Genomic DNA, 23,593 nt, shown 5'->3' with positions numbered 1-23,593 from the left:
CATACTTAATAGCTTAGTACAGAATCAATTACTACCATCTAAATAATACTTAACCATGGAAAATTATTGCATTTCACACTTCACTATTTTTACATATGCTTATCTTACATCGAACATTAAGCAAACCACACTGATAATATTATACAAAACATTATATGATCCCATGGTTTAATACGGCAGCGCATCGTTTGGTCTATTTTCTAGGACGTTTAGGTTCAGAGAATCGCTTAACGCTTATCCTGGCTGTCTGCCTATATTTTGGCTGTGGGACTGAGGAACTGGATGCCGGGATAGAATGAATAGGAATAGCGGGAATAGGGGTGGTAGTGTCTAGTGGAGTTGGTGCCACATCATCCTTACTAAACTCGGGATTTGAATTTTCTAATTCATTAGCCTTTCGTTTCTTTCCTAGTTCGAACTCGTCTTTTGTAATTTCCTGTATTTCTTCCTCGGGTTCACTTTCCTCCTCGGGTTCACTTTCCTCCTCGGGTTCACTTTCCTCCTCGGGTTCACTTTCCTCCTCGGGTTCACTTTCCGGGTTCTCTATAGTCGGTTCATCCGGAATTTGTGAGTCTTCCCCAAAGATATTATTTTCGTCATCGGATAGGTTAATGACTGGAACACCATCTGAAGATTCTGGTTCGGAGTCGCTGAATGTGATGACAAGTTTTGAGCCCGACATCTATCACACAACAACTAACCCATTAGTACTACATAATATTTACATATAAATTTTAACCAACAATGATAAGCAATGGTTTTTAAATCAGACCCGGTCAAAGTCCAGACTTACTAATGTATCCTAACGACTTATCGGTTAGACACACTAATGCAAACCTGGTTCGCTAAGACCACCGCTCTGATACCACATGTCATAACCCGTCCTTAACCATAAGAACGTGTTAGATAACGTATGATTTCATTGCGAGGTATTGACCTCTATATGCGACATTTTTTTTAAGAAAAACTGCATATATTATACATTACAAACCATGATCCTTATTTTTGATACAAGCTTTGGACAAAATAAAGATGATTATCGTTTAGCGATAATCTTCGACTTACAAACTTTACAAATGATAATAACAACCCGATTTCTAGCATATTTTACAACACAAGTTCTTGGATATGCAGTCTTATTTTTGACACAAATATGCGTACGCAAGATCCTGCTTAGATTCAACATGATGCAGCGGAAGCTTCTAATTATCACCTGAGAATAGACATGTTTAAAACGTCAACATAAAGTTGGTGCGGCAGCGATATAAATATAGACCACAAGATTTCATATATAAACATTTTAATAAAAATATTCTAAGTGGTTGAGCACTTGGTAACCATACTTAACATTTAATCACGTCGCATATTCCCTTTATTATGAAATCTTACTACACCGTACCAAGTGTAGTCACGAAACGAAGTACTGTGCAACCGTTGAATACTGGTCGTCCAGTCCGGTTGGGGTTGTCAGGCCCGATAGATCTATCAACAGGATTCGCGTTTACAATACCGCTGTAAATAACAGTTACCAAGCTACAGGGAAGTATGCCAGTGGTACAACTCAACGTAGAATATATTTTTCAGTTACTTGTGTCCATATCGTAAAACATAAAATACATGTATTCTCATCCCGAAATATTTAGAGTTTAAAAGTGGGACTATATACTCACTTTCGTCTTGAAGATATATATATTTTGACTTGGTCTCCCGGTTGATATCACGAACCTATCCATATATAATATATCAATACCTTTTCTTTTTAAACAACGTCACATATATATTCTTGTTATACTTTTAATACTTTTTATAATTCCTTAGTCCGTAGTTAGCAGTTCGTTGTTAGTAATTCAATTTTAATGGTTCATATTTAGATGTTTAATAAACCCCCAACGAAATAAATAAAACCCCCAACGTATATGTATTGGTCGAGATTAATCTTGACCCACGGTACCGGTGTTGTCAAATGACGTGTTGCGTACATAAAGTACCGGTGTTGTCAAATGACGTGTTGCGTACAAACATGGGATCTTATGATTAATCTTCTCGTGTTGTTTACGGGTGATCCTGAACCATATAAAATTGAATTATGAGTACATATATATAAAATATCATGTTATCTTAAAAATATGTGATTTATTTAATTTTCTCCAATTATTTTCGTAGCCAAACTAGTCTTAGATATCCGATCTCGTTTTGGTCATAGTTTCTTCGTTACAACTCCGTTTTCGTTGATTTAACTTGCCACTTCCTTGGATCGAGTCCCTCTTTAATACTATGAACTGTAAATACCTTAGTTTGTATTCGAAATCACAGGTCATAGGTCAAACTTTAGTGAAACTTATGAAGTTAATCATTTTCCATCATGTAAACAACCTTAAATGATTATTTTTCTAAAAATACTTATACTTTGAGTTAAATCATGAAATTTTTATGTGTTAACATATTCATAGTAAATATCAATTTTCCAGAAAATAAGCCTCCAATTCAAAGTTCAAAATAGTTTTTAATTATCCAACCCAAAACAGCCCCCGGTTACACTCCGACACCGTAGATTCAGTTTTAAGGTGTTCTTTGAAAAACCAAGTTATACCTTGTTAAATTAGCATATATTTAAGTTATATTACAGGTCTTGAAGTATTTTAAAAGTTAAGTTAGAAGGATCTATTTAGTTTGCAAACAAGTTTGAAAACATTCAAACTATGTTCTTGTTGTTAAAATTTTATACCATAAAATAAGATAGCTATATATATATGAATCGAATAAGGTTATGAACAAAGTTACTACCTCAAGTTACTTGGACAAGATTGCTGTAAAAGAGGAGTAAGAACCTAGAACCAAAAGAGTGATGGAATTGGATGAAAGATTGGAAGTAAACTTGTGTTCTTGAAAGGATTCTTGAAGTGTTCTTGTATGGTTTTTCTTATGGTGATTAAGGGTTGTTTTTGAAGCTAAATGATGGAGAAAATGCTTGGAGATGATCAAGTATGAAGTTAAGAGTATTTTGAGAGAGAAATGGAAGTGTAAGTATGAGAAAATGGGGTGAAGAAATGGTGTGCATGCATAAAAACGTTTTTAGGTTATAAAAGAAAAAAAGATACCTAACTTTGTTTTCTTGCTAAATAATTCATGCTACTTGACAAATGGTTGGTTCCACATGTTTCTTAATCATTTAAGGCTGCTAAGGAGCAGATTTTTATTGGTATATACCAATAGTAAATACATCTAGAAGCTGCGTATGATACGGGTACATATACCCTAGGTATACGTATAGAAATCTTTGAGAAAACGGAACGAGGATTCAAATATAGCTATCTTTTGTAAATATACTTATATTGTTTTATGTATGTAAGCCCTTTAAAAGTGATAAAATACATATCTATATGATGCATGTATAAGTATTATAGGTTATAAGTATTTATGTCGAAGAACGTTACGTATAGTTATCGTTTTGAAAACTTAAGTTAGTAGTTTCAAAATATACTTATAACTCATTGTTATTAGTACCCAATGAGATGTTAAACATCCTTAGATCATGTTAAATATATATAAATACATATATATACATAAACGTATAATTATCGTATGTTATATAGTTCGTGATATCATCGGTCAAATTGGACGGTCAAACGTTGTGTAAACTCTTTTCGGAAATATAAATCTCGCCAATTTGGATTGCTTATCATGTTGGTAAGGTTTAATTTATGTAAATATTAATCTTATAAGTATAGAACGATCGAAAAAGTGCGGGTCGTTACATAGTACGTAGACGCAACGGAGATGATAAACACTAGATTGACCTCACGAGCATACCCATGAACCATACCCATCACCTCCATAGCTATAACCCATAATTTCCTTAGCTTCGACTTATTCAAAAAAACTATTTTGAAATCACTCGGACAGTACTCTGTCGTAATATTTTATGTATACTAATAATATCTTGAAATAATACAGAGCAAATATATATATATATATATATATATATATATATATATATATATATATATATATATATATATATATATATATATATATATATATAAATTGATTGAGAGAGTTTAGAGAAATATATTTTCAAGTTTCTATGAAATAATGAAACCTATTGAATTCTATTTATAATAGATTTTTGAATTATTAAAGTGAATTATTAAAGTATGAATTATTAAAGTGAATTATTAAAGTATGAATTATTAAAGTGAATTATTAAAGTATGAATTATTAAAGTGAATTATTAAAGTTAAAGTAAAGTAAAAGTAAAGTAAAAGTAAAGTAAAGGTAAAGTTAAAGTATAGTAAAAGTATAAAAACTATGTATGTATAATATGCGTATAAATATATATAATATTAATTTGAATCGTTATATATATTTAATGAAATAAAATATAAATATCGTTATATTTATTATACTGTTTAAGTAATGAGTTGTCAAAAGTGATTCTAGATATTTATAAAAGTTATATACGTTTTAATAATAAAGTTCTTTTTAAACTGAAAACGTCTTTGTACGTTTGAAAATAGATTAATAGAATATTATGGAAACCAATTCTCCACTAACTTTTATCTAACTTTCGTAAATGACACTTTTTGTTTTTATTATTAAATAGCTTTACAAATTATTCTAAATATCGTTAAGAGGAATAGATTTTCTCAAATCATAGTGGACCTCTCAACAGAGACTTGTAATCATAATTCAATGTTTCTGATAATTCAATCATTTAATATATATATTTTTAATTTCGTCGAAAATCATATTGAAACAAATACGTTCGTGTAAAGTATTATACGTTTAATACTTTATTAATATTCTCAAGTTATAATATATATATACATATACATATCTATTTATATATAACGGTTCGTGAATCGTCGGAATTTGGTCGAGGTTATAATGAATGTATGAACACAGTTTAAAATTCTTGAGATTTAACTTAACAAACTTTGCTTATCGTGTCGGAATAATATAAAGATTAAAGTTTAAATTTGGACAGAAATTTCCGGGTCGTCACAGTACCTACCCGTTAAAGAAATTTCGTCCCCGAAATTTGATAGAGGTCGTCATGACTAACAATGAGAATGTTATTATAACGATTATAGAGTTTTATCATGTTCAAGAAGCATAGATAAAATAATTCGATTACTCGAAGCGTGTGAGTGAAGTTATCGTAAATGAATGAAATAAGATAATAGTGATTCGTCGTATCTTTTGACGTCATCACGATTGATCTCCGAAAAGAAAATCTTTATAATCTATATTGGATTTGATTATTCGGCGATTACGGAAATTATGATCCTCTTCGAATTAATGCAATAATCCATTTTGATTTCTCTGTCGGATATTTCACTATAAATCCACCTCCTTTGTTTTCTTACAACTCACACCTTCTCAACTCATATTTTAAAGTATTTGTCAATATGCTTCATCCAGTGCTGATTCTTGATATACTCCTCACTTTCATGTCTGTCGCTCTTCTTTTTCATCTGCCTCTGGAAGAATCTATTTACTTCTACTATACTCTTGGTTTTATAGTGTTTTTAGTTCTCTCCTATCTTTATATTGCTATATGCATTGTTATATACGGTTTGTGATTTCTGGGTTGTTGTTGGGTTTTATATCTTCCCTTATATTTCAAAGTCCTTACTTCTTCTATAATTATTGTCATCCATAGTTAATGCTCTCTTCTATTTGCTATGATTTATACTCCCATTTCTAGTTCGGAGCTTTGTCCTTTCGTTTCTTCTTCTTGAGATTAAGCACCGCTTGTAATGCTCCAGAATTCGCAGATATAAATTTCGGAATGAACATTGTTAATGTTCTAGGAAGGAAATTGTAATGTCACGACCTTGACTTGTCAAATTACCAGAATACCTCAGAAAAGGCCGAATCATCAAGAAATATTTTCTTGATATTTAGAGATTAAAGAGAATACAAGAGTCGTGTAACATAGCACATGATGACGTTATGATCTGTGAATCATCATGTTCCATTTAGAAACTCAGCATGAATTACTGTAATATAATCACGTTGATCAAGTGTCATTATATTATACTAACTCATGTTTCAGCTCCCAACACTTCTTCAAGAATATTCCTATTTTAAACTCGAATGTTTCAGAATTTAGAAACTAAAATAGTTTCTTTTATGATATAATACAGATAGCGCGAAGAGGTAAATAATTTCAGATAAGAATAATTATAAAAATATCTTCAGAAGTATGGATGATATTTATAATGAAAGATACGATGATATCTTAGAATGTCTAATATTAGAGGATGATGAAGGATATTGTCCGCAGGGGTTTAGAGTCAGGAGCAAGGTATTCGTTAATGACTTCAGCAACTACTGAATCATTTGGATTCTTTGAAGGCAGGTTCAGCCTTTGTGATTTGTCCACAGCCTCCTTCATACTTTGCTCAATCCATTTTCCAGTTTCAAAGCTTCTCTTTTTCTGAGCTTTGCCAATATACTATCCTTTATCATCCAACTTTTTACTGTTAAGGTCGTTTACAGTTTTTGTTGCTTCATCAGCATTTTTCAAAATTTCGAGAACTGGTTCGCAGTTTAGGGTGTTTTTCAGAAATTTCTCATTCAAAGAATGTAAGTCTTGGAGGTAGACGTTGTGTGTATATGTAATTGTTGATGTAGACATGCTGCGAGGTTTCAAAATACTGATTGCTGTTTCTCAATAATTGGTATGGCAATTCTTGTTATAAGGTACGAATGAGTATATGATAGGGTTTTGATAATTATAATGAATTTTTTTTTTTTTTTGGAAAGTCAAAGATCAGTGAAGTTGTTGGTAAGTTTATTGCTAATGTGGTGAATATAAACGATTCTCCGGTAACGTTGGCGAAAGGGCAACGTATCTATCGAGGTTATAATAAGACTGTTTTGATTGAGAAGTCGAAGTTGAGTTGCTGGAGCTGTGACAAAACTGTCTATTTTGAAACGGAATTGAAAAGTTATTTTAGCTAGTAAATGCCAAAGGGTCTAACATGGATACGTGTCGAACTATGACTTGGGTTTTGAGAGTTTTTCAGGTGTATAACTGTGGGTAACATGTGGTTGGATCATCATCTCGATTGTTCCTTAGTTGAAGTGTCTTCAGGAATTTCGAAGGGTTTGAGCACATATTGTAATCGTTAATACATATGATGTTCTAACACAGTTTTGAAGTCAAAGTATAGCTTTGAAAGATATAGGAATCTAAGAGTGATGATACTTGTTATATTTCGAATTGAATTATGCGATTTTAAAATCAGAATATGTAATTGAATTTGAATGAGTATGATTGTTTTGATTTATATGAAAGAATGTATATTGTTGTGAAAGTAGGGAGTATAGTTGATGATTGCTGAATCAGTTTCGAAAAATGTAATATATTAATTGTGAATTTATATATCTCTCGGGTATTACCTACCCGTTAAATTTTTTTTTTCACAATTAATATTTTGTACAAAAGAAGTTTATTACAGTCTTTATGAAAATATATGTGTATATTTTCTTTAGATGTAATATAGATTTAATGAGTTAATATTAAATTAAACTCATTTGTTTTATGGTTGGAACTAGAATTGAGTAATCCATAAAACTTTATAAATTGCATATGTATTTCTTCAATAATATTGAAATTATGAATCATTACTTTGTTATTTGTTGGTTTTCGTGAAATTCTTGTGAACTTCGCAAGGTACGAATGATGTTATTTGATAAGTTTCGAGTACATCGATGATGAAAGTGTAAAATCAAACATATATTCGAATAATACACTTGATTTATTATGAATTGGAATTTTATTGAATTGAGACAGAGATTGTAATTAACGATGGTTAAGTTGCGGATGAAGGACGTACATCATTGCATATTTGTAATATGAATTAACTGAGTAGTTAAGATTCACACATAATAGCTTAGTACGGGAAGATTTATTATGGTTTAAAAATTTATACATATAAAATATACATATAAATCTTTCGATTGGAAATGAGTTAATACTTCATAACTCGTTGATACAATATATTTGTTGTTGATTCGTAATGATGTCCACAATGATTCTTGAACTGACAGAGTTTGTGATGTTACAGGTGCTGTTGATTCTGACGATACTGACGGCACTGACTGTGTTGATGATGCTACGGTCCTGTTGATGTTGTTGGTAAAACAATTCTAGCTTGTAAATCGTACACCCTTTTCGATCAAAGTTTCTACTCTACCATCTCCGTTCACTCATCCGATTTACGGTCAGAATTAAATAATCTCTAAGATTTTGGAGATTACATAGCTGCCGCAGAGATATCTCTTCAATGAAGTTTATGAATTAATACTTCATCGTTTGTTGTTGTTGATATTCCTGGATATTTACAGGGCGTATGACGTTGATGTTTGAGATACAGATTGTGATGTTGCGGTGTGGGATGTGGATGTTGTTGTTGGTGGTGGTGATGGTACTGTTGGTGTTGCTGATGGTGGTACTGTTTATGCTGCTGGTGCTGCTGCTGGTGTTTGTAACCTTTGCACCATATTCTCCAAAGCCACTACTCGAGCGTGAAGCTCGTTGACTTCTTCTATTACACCGGGGTGATTGTCGGTTCGGACGAGCGGATAAATAATATCTAGAATTTGGTGTAGTATATAATCATGATGAGATACTCTGGAAATGAGAGAGAAAATGGTGTTTCAGACAGGTTCGCCGGTAAGTGCTTCGGGTTCATTGCCAAGAGGGCAATGTGGTGGATGAAAGGGATCACCTTCTTCTTGTCTCCAATGGTTAAGTAGATTACGAACCCATCCCCAATTCATCCAAAATAGATGATGGCTAATTGGTTGATCCATTCCGGTCACGCTGCTTTCGGAGCTCATGTGGAAATCCATATCGGCATAGCTGTCGGAATCCGAGGAACTCGAACTGGTTGAGGGATCCATCTTGTATGATCAGGTAAAGAATTTTTGGTATGAAATAGATTATAGAATTTAGATTTGGTATTCTTCAATACATAATTTACATATGTATATATAATATCAAAATCCCATAAATTACGGAGGAATCTTTGAAAGATGTCAGTCAAAGTTCACAGTAACATATATGCTAAGATAAGAATTCATCTATACATTATTATGCAATAAATGTAGGAAAACGCGTCTAGACTTAAGAATGATAAGCAGGTAATTTCCTACGGATGGTAAGTAGATGATTTCCGACTAAAAATGATAAGCAAAACTTTTGACATGCAGACACGATCGAAGTCCAGACTCACTAATGCATCTTAACAACTATCAGTTAGACACACTAATGCAAGACCTGGTTCGCTAAGACCACCGCTCTGATACCAACTGAAAGGACCCGTTCATATACATTATAAACGATTCACAATAGTTGATTACATCGCGAGGTATTTGACCTCTATATGATACATTTTACAAACATTGCATTCGTTTTTAAAAGACAAATTTTCATTACAACGAAAGTTGACGGCATGCACACTATTTCATAATACATCCAATTATAATTGGCTTAATAATAATCTTGATGAACTCAATGACTCGAATGCAACGTCTTTCAAAATATGCCATGAATGACTCCAAGTAATATCCTTAAAATGAGCTAATGCACAGCGGAAGATTTCTTTAATACCTGAGAATAAACATGCTTTAAAGTGTCAACCAAAAGGTTGGTGAGTTCATAGGTTTATCATAACAATCATTTCAATATATTAATAGACCACAAGATTTCCGTTTATAAATATATGTACACTCGCAAGTGTATAAAAATATTCTATAAGTTGTAGGCACCCGGTAACAAGCCTTAACGTTCATGTTTGACCCTCTGAAGTACACCAGATCAGGTGTGTTTAAAATAACCTCGAAGTACTAAAGCATCCCATAGTCAGGATGGGGTTTGTCAGGCCCAATAGATCTATCTTTAGGATTCGCGCCTACCGTACATAGACAAGTAGTTTAATGTTACCAAGCTAAGGGTATATTTCTGGTTTAAACAAACGTAGAATTAGTTTTAGTACTTGTGCCTATTTCGTAAAACATTTATAAAAACAGCGCATGTATTCTCAGTCCCAAAAATATATATAAAAGGGAGCAAATGAAACTCACCATACTGTATTTCGTAGTAAAAATACATATAACGTCATTTAACAAGTGCAAGGTTGGCCTCGGATTCACGAACGTATCAATATTGAGATTCAATATTGCAGGAAAGTACGTAGACGCAACGGAGATGATAAACACTAGATTGACCTCACGAGCATACCCATGAACCATACCCATCACCTCCATAGCTATAACGCATAATTTTCTTAGCTTCAACTTATTCAAAAAAACTATTTTGAAATCACTCGGACAGTACTCTGTCGTAATATTTTATGTATACTAATAATATCTTGAAATAATACAGAGCAAATATATATATATATATATATATATATATATATATATATATATATATATATATATATATATATATATATATATATATATATATATATATATATATAATCGATTGAGAGAGTTTAGAGAAATATATTTTCAAGTTTCTATGAAATAATGAAACCTATTGAATTCTATTTATAATAGATTTTTGAATTATTAAAGTATGAATTATTAAAGTGAATTATTAAAGTATGAATTATTAAAGTGAATTATTAAAGTATGAATTATTAAAGTGAATTATTAAAGTTAAAGTAAAGTAAAAGTAAAGTAAAAGTAAAGTAAAGGTAAAGTTAAAGTATAGTAAAAGTATAAAAACTATGTATGTATAATACGCGTATAAATATATATAATATTAATTTGAATCGTTATATATATTTAATGAAATAAAATATAAATATCGTTATATTTATTATACTGGTTAAGTAATGAGTTATCAAAAGTGATTCTAGATATTTATAAAAGTTATATACGTTTTAATAATAAAGTTCTTTTTAAACTGAAAACGTCTTTGTACGTTTGAAAATAGATTAATAGAATATTATGGAAACCAATTCTCCACTAACTTTTATCTAACTTTCGTAAATGACACTTTTTGTTTTTATTTATAAATAGCTTTACAAATTATTCTGAATATCGTTAAGAGGAATAGATTTTCTCAAATCATAGTGGACCTCTCAACAGAGACTTGTAATTATAATTCAATGTTTCTGATAATTCAATCATTTAATATATATATTTTTAATTTCGTCGAAAATCATATTGAAACAAATACGTTCGTGTAAAGTATTATACGTTTAATACTTTATTAATATTCTCAAGTTATAATATATATATACATATACATATCTATTTATATATAACGGTTCGTGAATCGTCAGAATTTGGTCGAGGTTATAATGAATGTATGAACACAGTTTAAAATTCTTGAGATTTAACTTAACAAACTTTGCTTATCGTGTCGGAATAATATAAAGATTAAAGTTTAAATTTGGTCAGAAATTTCCGGGTCGTCACAGGTGAGTTATAGGTTTAACCTATATATATCAAATCGTAACAATAGACCACAAGATTTCATATTTCAATACACATCCCATACATAGAGATAAAAATCATTCATATGGTGAACACCTGATAACCGACATTAACAAGATGCATATATAAGAATATCCCCATCATTCTGGGATACCCTTCGGATATGATATAAATTTCGAAGTACTAAAGCATCCGGTACTTTGGATGGGCTATCTTTAGGATTCGCGTCAATTAGGGTGTCTGTTCCCTAATTCTTAGATTACCAGACTTAATAAAAAGGGGCATATTCGATTTCGATAATTCAACCATAGAATGTAGTTTCACGTACTTGTGTCTATTTTGTAAATCATTTATAAAACCTGCATGTATTCTCATCCCAAAAATATTAGATTTTAAAAGTGGGACTATAACTCACTTTCACAGATTTTTACTTCGTCGGGAAGTAAGACTTGGCCACTGGTTGATTCACGAACCTATAACAATATATACATATATATCAAAGTATGTTCAAAATATATTTACAACACTTTTAATATATTTTGATGTTTTAAGTTTATTAAGTCAGCTGTCCTCGTTAGTAACCTACAACTAGTTGTCCACAGTTAGATGTACAGAAATAAATCGATAAATATTATCTTGAATCAATCCACGACCCAGTGTATACGTATCTCAGTATTGATCACAACTCAAACTATATATATTTTGGAATCAACCTCAACCCTGTATAGCTAACTCCAACATTCACATATAGAGTGTCTATGGTTGTTCCGAAATATATATAGATGTGTCGACATGATAGGTCAAAACATTGTATACGTGTCTATGGTATCTCAAGATTACATAATATACAATACAAGTTGATTAAGTTATGGTTGGAATAGATTTGTTACCAATTTTCACGTAGCTAAAATGAGAAAAATTATCCAATCTTGTTTTACCCATAACTTCTTCATTTTAAATCCGTTTTGAGTGAATCAAATTGCTATGGTTTCATATTGAACTATATTTTATGAATCTAAACAGAAAAAGTATAGGTTTTTAGTCGAAAAAATAAGTTACAAGCCGTTTTTGTAAAGGTAGTCATTTCAGTCGAAAGAACGACGTCTAGATGACCATTTTAGAAAACATACTTCCACTTTGAGTTTAACCATAATTTTGGATATAGTTTCATGTTCATAATAAAAATCATTTTTTTAGAATAACAACTTTTAAATCAAAGTTTATCATAGTTTTTAATTAACTAACCCAAAACAGCCCGCGGTGTTACTACGACGGCGTAAATCCGGTTTTACGGTGTTTTTCGTGTTTCCAGGTTTTATATCATTAAGTTAGCATATCATATAGATATAGAACATGTGTTTAGTTGATTTTAAAATTCAAGTTAGAAGGATTAGCTTTTATTTGCGAACAAGTTTAGAATTAACTAAACTATGTTCTAGTGATTACAAGTTTAAACCTTCGAATAAGATAGCTTTATATGTATGAATCGAATGATGTTATGAACATCATTACTACCTCAAGTTCCTTGGATAAACCTACTATAAATGAGAAAAATAGATCTAGCTTCAAAGGATCCTTGGATGGCTTGAAAGTTCTTGAAGCAGAATCATGACACGAAAACAATTTCAAGTAAGATTTCCACTCGAAATAAGATTGTTATAGTTATAGAAATTGAATTAAAGTTTGAATATGATTATTACCTTGTATTAGAAAGATAACCTACTTTAAGTAACAAAGGTTTCTTGATCTTGGATGATTACTTGGAATGGATTTAGAAAACTTGGAAGTAAACTTGCAATCTTGGAAGTATTCTTGATTTTATGAAACTAGAACTTTTGGAATTTATGAAGAACACTTAGAACTTGAAGATAGAACTTGAGAGAGATCAATTAGATGAAGAAAATTGAAGAATGAAAGTGTTTGTAGGTGTTTTTGGTCGTTGGTGTATGGATTAGATATAAAGGATATGTAATTTTGTTTTCATGTAAATAAGTCATGAATGATTACTCATATTTTTGTAATTTTATGAGATATTTCATGCTAGTTGCCAAATGATGGTTCCCACATGTGTTAGGTGACTCACATGGGCTGCTAAGAGCTGATCATTGGAGTGTATATACCAATAGTACATAAATCTAAAAGCTGTGTATTGTACGAGTACGAATACGGGTGCATACGAGTAGAATTGTTGATGAAACTGAACGATGATGTAATTGTAAGCATTTTTGTTAAGTAGAAGTATTTTGATAAGTTTCTTGAAGTCTTTCAAAAGTGTATGAATACATATTAAAACACTACATGTATATACATTTTAACTGAGTCGTTAATTCATCGTTAGTCGTTACATGTAAATGTTGTTTTGAAACCTTTAGGTTAACGATCTTGTTGAATGTTGTTAACCCATTGTTTATTATAACAAATGAGATGTTAAATTGTTATATTATCATGATATTATGATATATAATATATCTTAGTATGATATATATACAGTTAAATGTCGTTACAACGATAATCGTTACATATATGTCTCGTTTCGAAATCATTAAGTTAGTAGTCTTATTTTTACATATGTATTTCATTGTTAATACACTTAATAATATATTTACTTATAATTTAACATAATTAACCAAGTGTATCAATATCTTAATATGATTCATATGTACCTAGTAAGACGTTGTTATAACGATAATCGTTATATATATCGTTTTCGAGTTTCTTAAATTAATAGTCTCATTTTTTATGTATATAACTCATTGTTAAAATACCTAATGAGATACATACTTATAATAAAATCATGTTAACTATATATATAACCATATATATGTTATCGTATAGTTTTTACAATTTTTAACGTTCGTGAATCACCGGTCAACTTGGGTGGTCAATTGTCTATATGAAACCTATTTCAATTAATCAAGTCTTAACAAGTTTGATTGCTTAACATGTTGGAAATACTTAATCATGTAAATAACAATTTCATTTAATATATATAAACATGGAAAAGTTCAGGTCACTACAGTACCTACCCGTTAAATAAATTTCGTCCCGAAATTTTAAGCAGTTGGAGGTGTTGACGTATCTTCTGGAAATAAATGCGGATATTTCTTCTTCATCTGATCTTCACGCTCCCAGGTGAAGTCGGGTCCTCTACAAGCATTCCATCGAACCTTAACAATCGGTATCTTGTTTTGTTTAAGTCTCTTAACCTCACGATCCATTATTTCGACGGGTTCTTCAATGAATTGAAGTTTTTCATTGATTTAGATTTCGTCCAACGGAATAGTGAGATCTTCTTTAGCAAAATATTTCTTCAAATTTGAGACGTGGAAAGTGTTATGTACAGCCGCGAGTTGTTGAGGTAGCTCCAGTTGGTAAGCTACTGGTCCGACACGATCTATAATCTTGAATGGTCCAATGTACCTTGGATTTAGTTTCCCCCGTTTACCAAATCGAACAACGCCTTTCCAAGGTGAAACCTTAAGCATGACCATTTCTCAAATTTCAAACTCTATATCTTTTCTTTTACTGTCCGCGTAGCTCTTTTGTCGACTCTGGACGGTTTTCAATCTTTGTTGAATTTGGATGATTTTCTCGGTAGTTTCTTGTATTATCTCCGGACCCGTAATCTGTCTATCTCCCACTTCACTCCAAAAAATCGGAGACCTGCACTTTCTACCATAAAGTGCTTCAAACGGCGCCATCTCAATGCTTGAATGGTAGCTGTTGTTGTAGGAAAATTCTGCTAATGGTAGATGTCGATCCCAACTATTTCCGAAATCAATAACACAAGCTCGTAGCATGTCTTCAAGCGTTTGTATCGTCCTTTCGCTCTGCCCATCAGTTTGTGGATGATATGCAGTACTCATGTCTAGACGAGTTCCCAATGCTTGCTGTAATGTCTGCCAGAATCTTGAAATAAATCTGCCATCCCTATCAGAGATAATAGAGATTGGTATTCCATGTCTGGAGACGACTTCCTTCAAATACAGTCGTGCTAACTTCTCCATCTTGTCATCTTCTCTTATTGGCAGGAAGTGTGCTGACTTGGTGAGACGATCAACTATTACCCAAATAGTATCATAACCACTTGCAGTCCTTGGCAATTTAGTAATGAAATCCATGGTAATGTTTTCCCATTTCCATTCTGGGATTTCAGGTTTTTGTAGTAGACCTGATGATTTCTGATGTTCAGCTTTGACCTTAGAACATGTCAAACATTCTCTTACATATTTAGCAATATCGGCTTTCATACCTGGCCACCAAAAATATTTCTTAAGATCCTTGTACATCTTCCCCGTTCCAGGATGTATTGAGTATCTGGTTTTATGAGCTTCTCTAAGTACCATTTCTCTCATATCTCCAAATTTTGATACCCAAATTCTTTCAGCCCTATACCGGGTTCCGTCTTCCCGAATATTAAGATGCTTCTCCGATCCTTTGGGTATTTCATCCTTTAAATTTCTCTCTTTTAAAACTCCTTGTTGCGCCTCCTTTATTTGAGTAGTAAGGTTAGTGTGAATCATTATATTCATAGATTTTACTCGAATGGGTTCTCTGTCCTTTCTGCTCAAGGCGTCGGCTACCACATTTGCCTTCCCCGGGTGGTAACGAATCTTAAAGTCGTAATCATTCAACAATTCAATCCACCTACGCTGCCTCATATTCAGTTGTTTCTGATTAAATATGTGTTGAAGACTTTTGTGGTCGGTATATATAATACTTTTGACCCCATATAAGTAGTGCCTCCAAGTCTTTAATGCAAAAACAACCGCGCCTAATTCCAAATCATGCGTCGTATAATTTTGCTTGTGAATCTTCAATTGTCTAGACGCATAAGCAATTACCTTCGTCCGTTGCATTAATACACAACCGAGACCTTGCTTTGATGCGTCACAATAAATCACAAAATCATCATTCCCTTCAGGCAATGACAATATAGGTGCCGTAGTTAGCTTTTTCTTCAATAACTGAAACGCTTTCTCTTGTTCATCCTTCCATTCAAATTTCTTCCCTTTATGCGTTAATGCAGTCAAGGGTTTTGCTATTCTGGAAAAGTCTTGGATGAACCTTCTGTAGTAACCAGCTAGTCCTAAAAACTGGCGTATGTGTTTCGGAGTTTTTGGGGTTTCCCACTTTTCAACAGTTTCTATCTTTGCCGGATCCACCTTAATACCTTTTTTATTCACTATGTGACCGAGGAATTGAACTTCTTCCAACCAAAATGCACACTTTGAAAATTTAGCGTACAATTCTTCCTTGCTCAATACTTCTAACACCTTTCTCAAATGTTCACCGTGTTCTTGGTCATTCTTTGAGTAAATAAGTATGTCATCAATGAAAACAATGACAAACTTGTCAAGGTATGGTCCACACACTCGGTTCATAAGGTCCATGAACACAGCTGGTGCATTAGTTAAACCAAACGGCATGACCATAAACTCGTAATGACCGTAACGTGTTCTGAAAGCAGTCTTTGGAATATCATCTTCTTTCACCCGCATTTGATGATACCCGAAACGTAAGTCAATCTTTGAATAAACAGATGAGCCTTGTAGTTGATTAAATAAGTCGTCGATTCTCGGTAGTGGGTAGCGGTTCTTGATGGTAAGTTTGTTCAACTCTCGGTAGTCGATACACAACCTGAATGTACCATCTTTCTTCTTGACAAACAAAACAAGAGCTCCCCACGGTGATATGCTTGGTCGAATGAAACCACGCTCTAAAAGTTCTTGTAATTGGCTTTGCAGTTCTTTCATCTCGCTGGGTGCGAGTCTGTAAGGAGCACGAGCTATTGGTGCAGCTCCTGGTACAAGATCTATTTGAAATTCAACGGATCGATGTGGGGGTAATCCCGGTAATTCTTTCAGAAATACATCGGGAAATTCTTTTGCGACTGGAACATCATTGATGCTCTTTTCTTCAGTTTGTACTTTCTCGACGTGTGCTAGAACAGCATAGCAACCTTTTCTTATTAGTTTTTGTGCCTTCAAATTACTAATAAGATGTAGCTTTGTGTTGCCCTTTTCTCCGTACACCATTAAGGGTTTTTCTTTTTCTCGTATAATGCGAATTGCATTTTTGTAACAAACGATCTCTGCTTTCACTTCTTTCAACCAGTCCATACCGATTATCACATCAAAACTCCCGAACTCTACTGGTATCAAGTCAATCTTAAATGTTTCGCTAACCAGTTTAATTTCTCGATTCCGACATATATTATCTGCTGAAATTAATTTACCATTTGCTAATTCGAGTAAAAATTAACTATCCAACGGCGTCAATGGACAACTTAATTTAGCACAAAAATCTCTACTCATATAGCTTCTATCCGTACCCGAATCAAATAAAACGTAAGCAGATTTATTGTCAATAAGAAACGTACCCGTAACAAGCTCCGGGTCTTCCTGTGCCTCTGCCGCATTAATATTGAAAACTCTTCTGCGGCCTTGTCCATTCGTGTTCTCCTGGTTCGGGCAATTTCTAATAATGTGGCCCGGTTTTCCATATTTATAACAAACTACATTGGCATAACTTGCTCCGACACTACTTGCTCCGCCATTACTCGCTCCGACACCATTTGTTCCTTTCGTTCTGTTAACCCCTGGTCCGTAGACCTCACACTTCACCGCGCTATGACCATTTCTTTTACACTTGTTGCAAAATTTGGTGCAGAACCCCGAGTGATACTTTTCACACCTTTGGCATAGCTGCTTCTGATTGTTGTTGTTGTTGCGGTTGTTATTGTTGTTGGGACAATTGTTGTAGTTGCTGTTGTTGTTGTTGTTGTTGTTGTTGTTGTTGTTGTTGTTGTTGTTGTTGTTGTTGTTGTTGTTGTTGTTGTTGTTGTTGTTGTTGTTGTTGTTGTTGTTGTTGTTGTTGTTGTTGTTGTTGTTGTTGTTGTTGTTGTTGTTGTTGTTGTTGTTGTTGTTGTTGTTGTTGTTGTTGTTGTTGTTGTTGTTGTTGTTGTTGTTGTTGTTGTTGTTGTTGTTGTTGTTGTTGTTGTTGTTGTTGTTGTTGTTGTTGTTGTTGGGCCGTTTGTTGTAGTTGCGATTGATGTTGCGATTGTTGGGATAATTGTTGCGATTATTATTGTAATTGTTGTTGTTGTTGTATTGGTGATTCTTATCACCGTTTTCCTCCCACTTTCTTTTGACTTGCTTCACATTGGCCTCTTCAACTGTCTGTTCTTTAATTCTTTCCTCAATCTGGTTCACTAGTTTGTGAGCCATTCTACATGCCTGTTGTATGGAGGACGGCTCGTGTGAACTTATATCTTCTTGGATTCTTTCCGGTAATCCTTTCACAAACGCGTCGATCTTCTCTTCCTCATCTTCGAACGCTCCCGGACACAATAGGCACAATTCTGTGAATCGTCTTTCGTACGTGGTAATATCAAATCCTTGGGTTCGTAACCCTCTAAGTTCTGTCTTGAGCTTATTGACCTCGGTTCTGGGACGGTACTTCTCGTTCATCAAGTGCTTGAATGCTGACCACGGTAGTGCGTACGCATCATCTTGTCCCACTTGCTCTAGATAGGTATTCCACCATGTTAACGCAGAACCTGTGAAGGTATGCGTAGCGTACTTCACTTTGTCCTCTTCAGTACACTTACTTATGGAAAACACCGATTCGACCTTCTCGGTCCACCGTTTCAATCCGATCGGTCCTTCGGTTCCATCAAATTCGAAAGGTTTGTAGGCAGTGAATTCTTTGTAGGTGCATCCTACACGATTTCCTGTACTGCTAGATCCAAGATTATTGTTGGTATGTAGCGCAGCCTGTACTGCGGCTATGTTTGAAGCTAGAAAAGTACGGAATTCCTCTTCATTCATATTCACGGTGTGTCGAGTAGTCGGTGCCATTTCCTTCAAAATATTCAAATGGAACAAGTTAATCATACAGAATATTAAGAGTAGTTAATAGTATTTCGTAGCATAATATGAACTCATTTATAAAAGCTTTTTCTTCATATTAGCGTTTTATAAGTTTAAATTCGGGTAGTACCTACCCGTTAAGTTCATACTTAGTAGCTAATATACAATTCAACTACTACAATTCTATATGAAAAACTGATTATAATAATATTTCACGTTCAAACTTTTATACAATATTTTACAAACTTACAATACCGCTTATTTTACATAAAGCATGAAATATAGCACACAATAACTTTGATACAAGATAGTTGTGAAGATAATTCTAGCTAGTACACAAGTCGTTCAGCAAAGGCAATAAAGACACGTAATTTATACGTCTAGAAACAAGTCATGCATTCTGGTTTTACTAGGACTACTTCCCATCCTTGGTCTTGTGGAACATAACCGTTATGGCCGCTGATAAGACAGCGTGTTGTAACATCGTCAAAGGGACGAGGGTTACGTAATGACCAACAGTCTCGTAATAACCTAAAAACCTCATTTCTTACCCCAATTACCGACTCCGTCACTTGTGGGAACGTTTTGTTTAATAGCTGTAGCCCGATGTTCTTTTTCTCACTTTGGTGAGAAGCGAACATTACTAACCCGTAAGCATAGCATGCTTCTTTATGTTGCATGTTAGCCGCTTTTTCTAAATCATGAAGTCCTATATTCAGATACATTGAGTCAAAATAATTTCTTAACCCGTTGCGTAAAATAGCATTTGGGTTCCCCGCAATATATGCGTCAAAGTAAACACATCGTAACTTATGGGTTTCCCAATGTGATATCCCCCATCTTTCAAACGAAAGTCTCTTATAAACCAAGACATTCTTGGAACGTTCTTCGAATGTCTTACAAACTGATCTCGCCTTAAATAGTTGTGCCGAGGAATTCTGACCGACTCTAGACAGGATTTCATCAATCATGTCTCCGGGTAGGTCTCTTAAAATATTGGGTTGTCTATCCATTTTGTGTTTTTAAACTGTAAAATAGACAAGAGTTAGATTCATAAAAAATACTTATTAATACAAGCAATTTTTACATATATCATAAAGCATAAGCACACTATATTACATATATTACACCACACGAATACAACTATGTTATTCCGACTCGCTCGTTTCTTCTTCTTCGGTTTTGGTTCGCTTTGCCAAGTTTCTAGGGATATATGATGTTCCCCTAATACTAGCTGTCGTTTTCCACAACGGTTTAGAAAAACCTGGTGGTTTAGAGGTTCCCGGGTCATTGTTACAACTTAAGGACTTCGGGGGTTGACAATACATATAAAGTTCATCGGGGTTGGAATTAGATTTCTCTATTTTTATGCCCTTTCCCTTATTATTTTCTTTTGCTTTTTTTAAATTCAGTTGGGGTAATTTCTATAACATCATCGGAATTCTCGTCGGAATCCGATTCATCGGAGAATTGGTAATCCTCCCAATATTTTGCTTCCTTGGCGGAAACACCATTGACCATAATTAACCTTGGTCGGTTGGTTGAGGATTTTCTTTTACTTAACCATTTTATTATTTCCCCCACCGGTTCTATTTCCTCCTCCGGTTCCTCCTCTTCCGGTTCTGATTCTTCTTCCGGTTCCTCTTCGGGAACTTGTGAATCAGTCCAATATATATTCGACTCTTCGTTATTATTAGGTGAGTCAATGGGATTTGTGCTAGAGGTAGACATCTGTCACACAATATCAAACATGTTAAGAGATTAATATATCACATAATATATACATGTTAATAATATATAGTTTCCAACAAAAACATTAAGCAATCATTTTTAAAGAAAACACGGTCGAAGTTCAGACTCACTAATGCATCCTAACAAACTCGATAAGACACACTAATGCAAATTTTCTGGTTCTCTAAGACCAACGCTCGGATACCAACTGAAATGTCCCGTTCTTATTGATTAAAAACGTTCCATATTAATTGATTTCATTGCGAGGTTTTGACCTCTATATGAGACGTTTTTCAAAGACTGCATTCATTTTTAAAACAAACCATAACCTTTATTTCATAAATAAAGGTTTAAAAAGCTTTACGTAGATTATCAAATAATGATAATCTAAAATATCCTGTTTACACACGACCATTACATAATGGTTTACAATACAAATATGTTACATCGAAATCAGTTTCTTGAATGCAGTTTTTAACAATATCATACAAACATGGACTCTAAATCTTGTCCTTATTTTAGTATGCAACAACGGAAGCTCTTAGTATTCACCTGAGAATAAACATGCTTTAAACGTCAACAAAAATGTTGGTGAGTTATAGGTTTAACCTATATATATCAAATCGTAACAATAGACCACAAGATTTCATATTTCAATACACATCCCATACATAGAGATAAAAATCATTCATATGGTGAACACCTGGTAACCGACATTAACAAGATGCATATATAAGAATATCCCCATCATTCCGGGACACCCTTCGAATATGATATAAATTTCGAAGTACTAAAGCATCCGGTACTTTGGATGGGGTTTGTTAGGCCCAATAGATCTATCTTTAGGATTCACGTCAATTAGGGTGTCTGTTCCCTAATTCTTAGATTACCAGACTTAATAAAAAGGGGCATATTCGATTTCGATAATTCAACCATAGAATGTAGTTTCACGTACTTGTGTCTATTTTGTAAATCATTTATAAAACCTGCATGTATTCTCATCCCAAAAATATTAGATTTTAAAAGTGGGACTATAACTCACTTTCACAGATTTTTACTTCGTCGGGAAGTAAGACTTGACCACTGGTTGATTCACGAACCTATAACAATATATACATATATATCAAAGTATGTTCAAAATATATTTACAACACTTTTAATATATTTTGATGTTTTAAGTTTATTAAGTCAGCTGTCCTCGTTAGTAACCTACAACTAGTTGTCCACAGTTAGATGTACAGAAATAAATCGATAAATATTATCTTGAATCAATCCACGACCCAGTGTATACGTATCTCAGTATTGATCACTACTCAAACTATATATATTTTGGAATCAACCTCAACCCTGTATAGCTAACTCCAACATTCACATATAGAGTGTCTATGGTTGTTCCGAAATATATATAGATGTGTCGACATGATAGGTCGAAACATTGTATACGTGTCTATGGTATCTCAAGATTACATAATATACAATACAAGTTGATTAAGTTATGGTTGGAATAGATTTGTTACCAATTTTCACGTAGCTAAAATGAGAAAAATTATCCAATCTTGTTTTACCCATAACTTCTTCATTTTAAATCCGTTTTGAGTGAATCAAATTGCTATGGTTTCATATTGAACTCTATTTTATGAATCTAAACAGAAAAAGTATAGGTTTATAGTCGGAAAAATAAGTTACAAGCCGTTTTTGTAAAGGTAGTCATTTCAGTCGAAAGAACGACGTCTAGATGACCATTTTAGAAAACATACTTTCACTTTGAGTTTAACCATAATTTTTGGATATAGTTTCATGTTCATAATAAAAATCATTTTTTCAGAATAACAACTTTTAAATCAAAGTTTATCATAGTTTTTAATTAACTAACCCAAAACAGCCCGCGGTGTTACTACGACGACGTAAATTCGGTTTTACGGTGTTTTTCGTGTTTCCAGGTTTTAAATCATTAAGTTAGCATATCATATAGATATAGAACATATGTTTAGTTGATTTTAAAATTCAAGTTAGAAGGATTAACTTTTATTTGCGAACAAGTTTAGAATTAACTAAACTATGTTCTAGTGATTACAAGTTTAAACCTTCGAATAAGATAGCTTTATATGTATGAATCGAATGATGTTATGAACATCATTACTACCTCAAGTTCCTTGAATAAACCTACTAGAAATGAGAAAAATAGATCTAGCTTCAAAGGATCCTTGGATGGCTTGAAAGTTCTTGAAGCAGAATCATGACACGAAAACAATTTCAAGTAAGATTTCCACTCGAAATAAGATTGTTATAGTTATAGAAATTGAATTAAAGTTTGAATATGATTATTACCTTGTATTAGAAAGATAACCTACTGTAAGTAACAAAGGTTTCTTGATCTTGGATGATTACTTGGAATGGATTTAGAAAACTTGGAAGTAAACTTGCAATCTTGGAAGTATTCTTGATTTTATGAAACTATAACTTTTGGAATTTATGAAGAACACTTAGAACTTGAAGATAGAACTTGAGAGAGATCAATT

Source organism: Rutidosis leptorrhynchoides, chromosome 7, assembly GCF_046630445.1.
Source record: "Rutidosis leptorrhynchoides isolate AG116_Rl617_1_P2 chromosome 7, CSIRO_AGI_Rlap_v1, whole genome shotgun sequence".
NCBI lineage: Eukaryota > Viridiplantae > Streptophyta > Magnoliopsida > Asterales > Asteraceae > Rutidosis > Rutidosis leptorrhynchoides.
Note: the sequence above shows the minus strand (reverse complement) of the source record.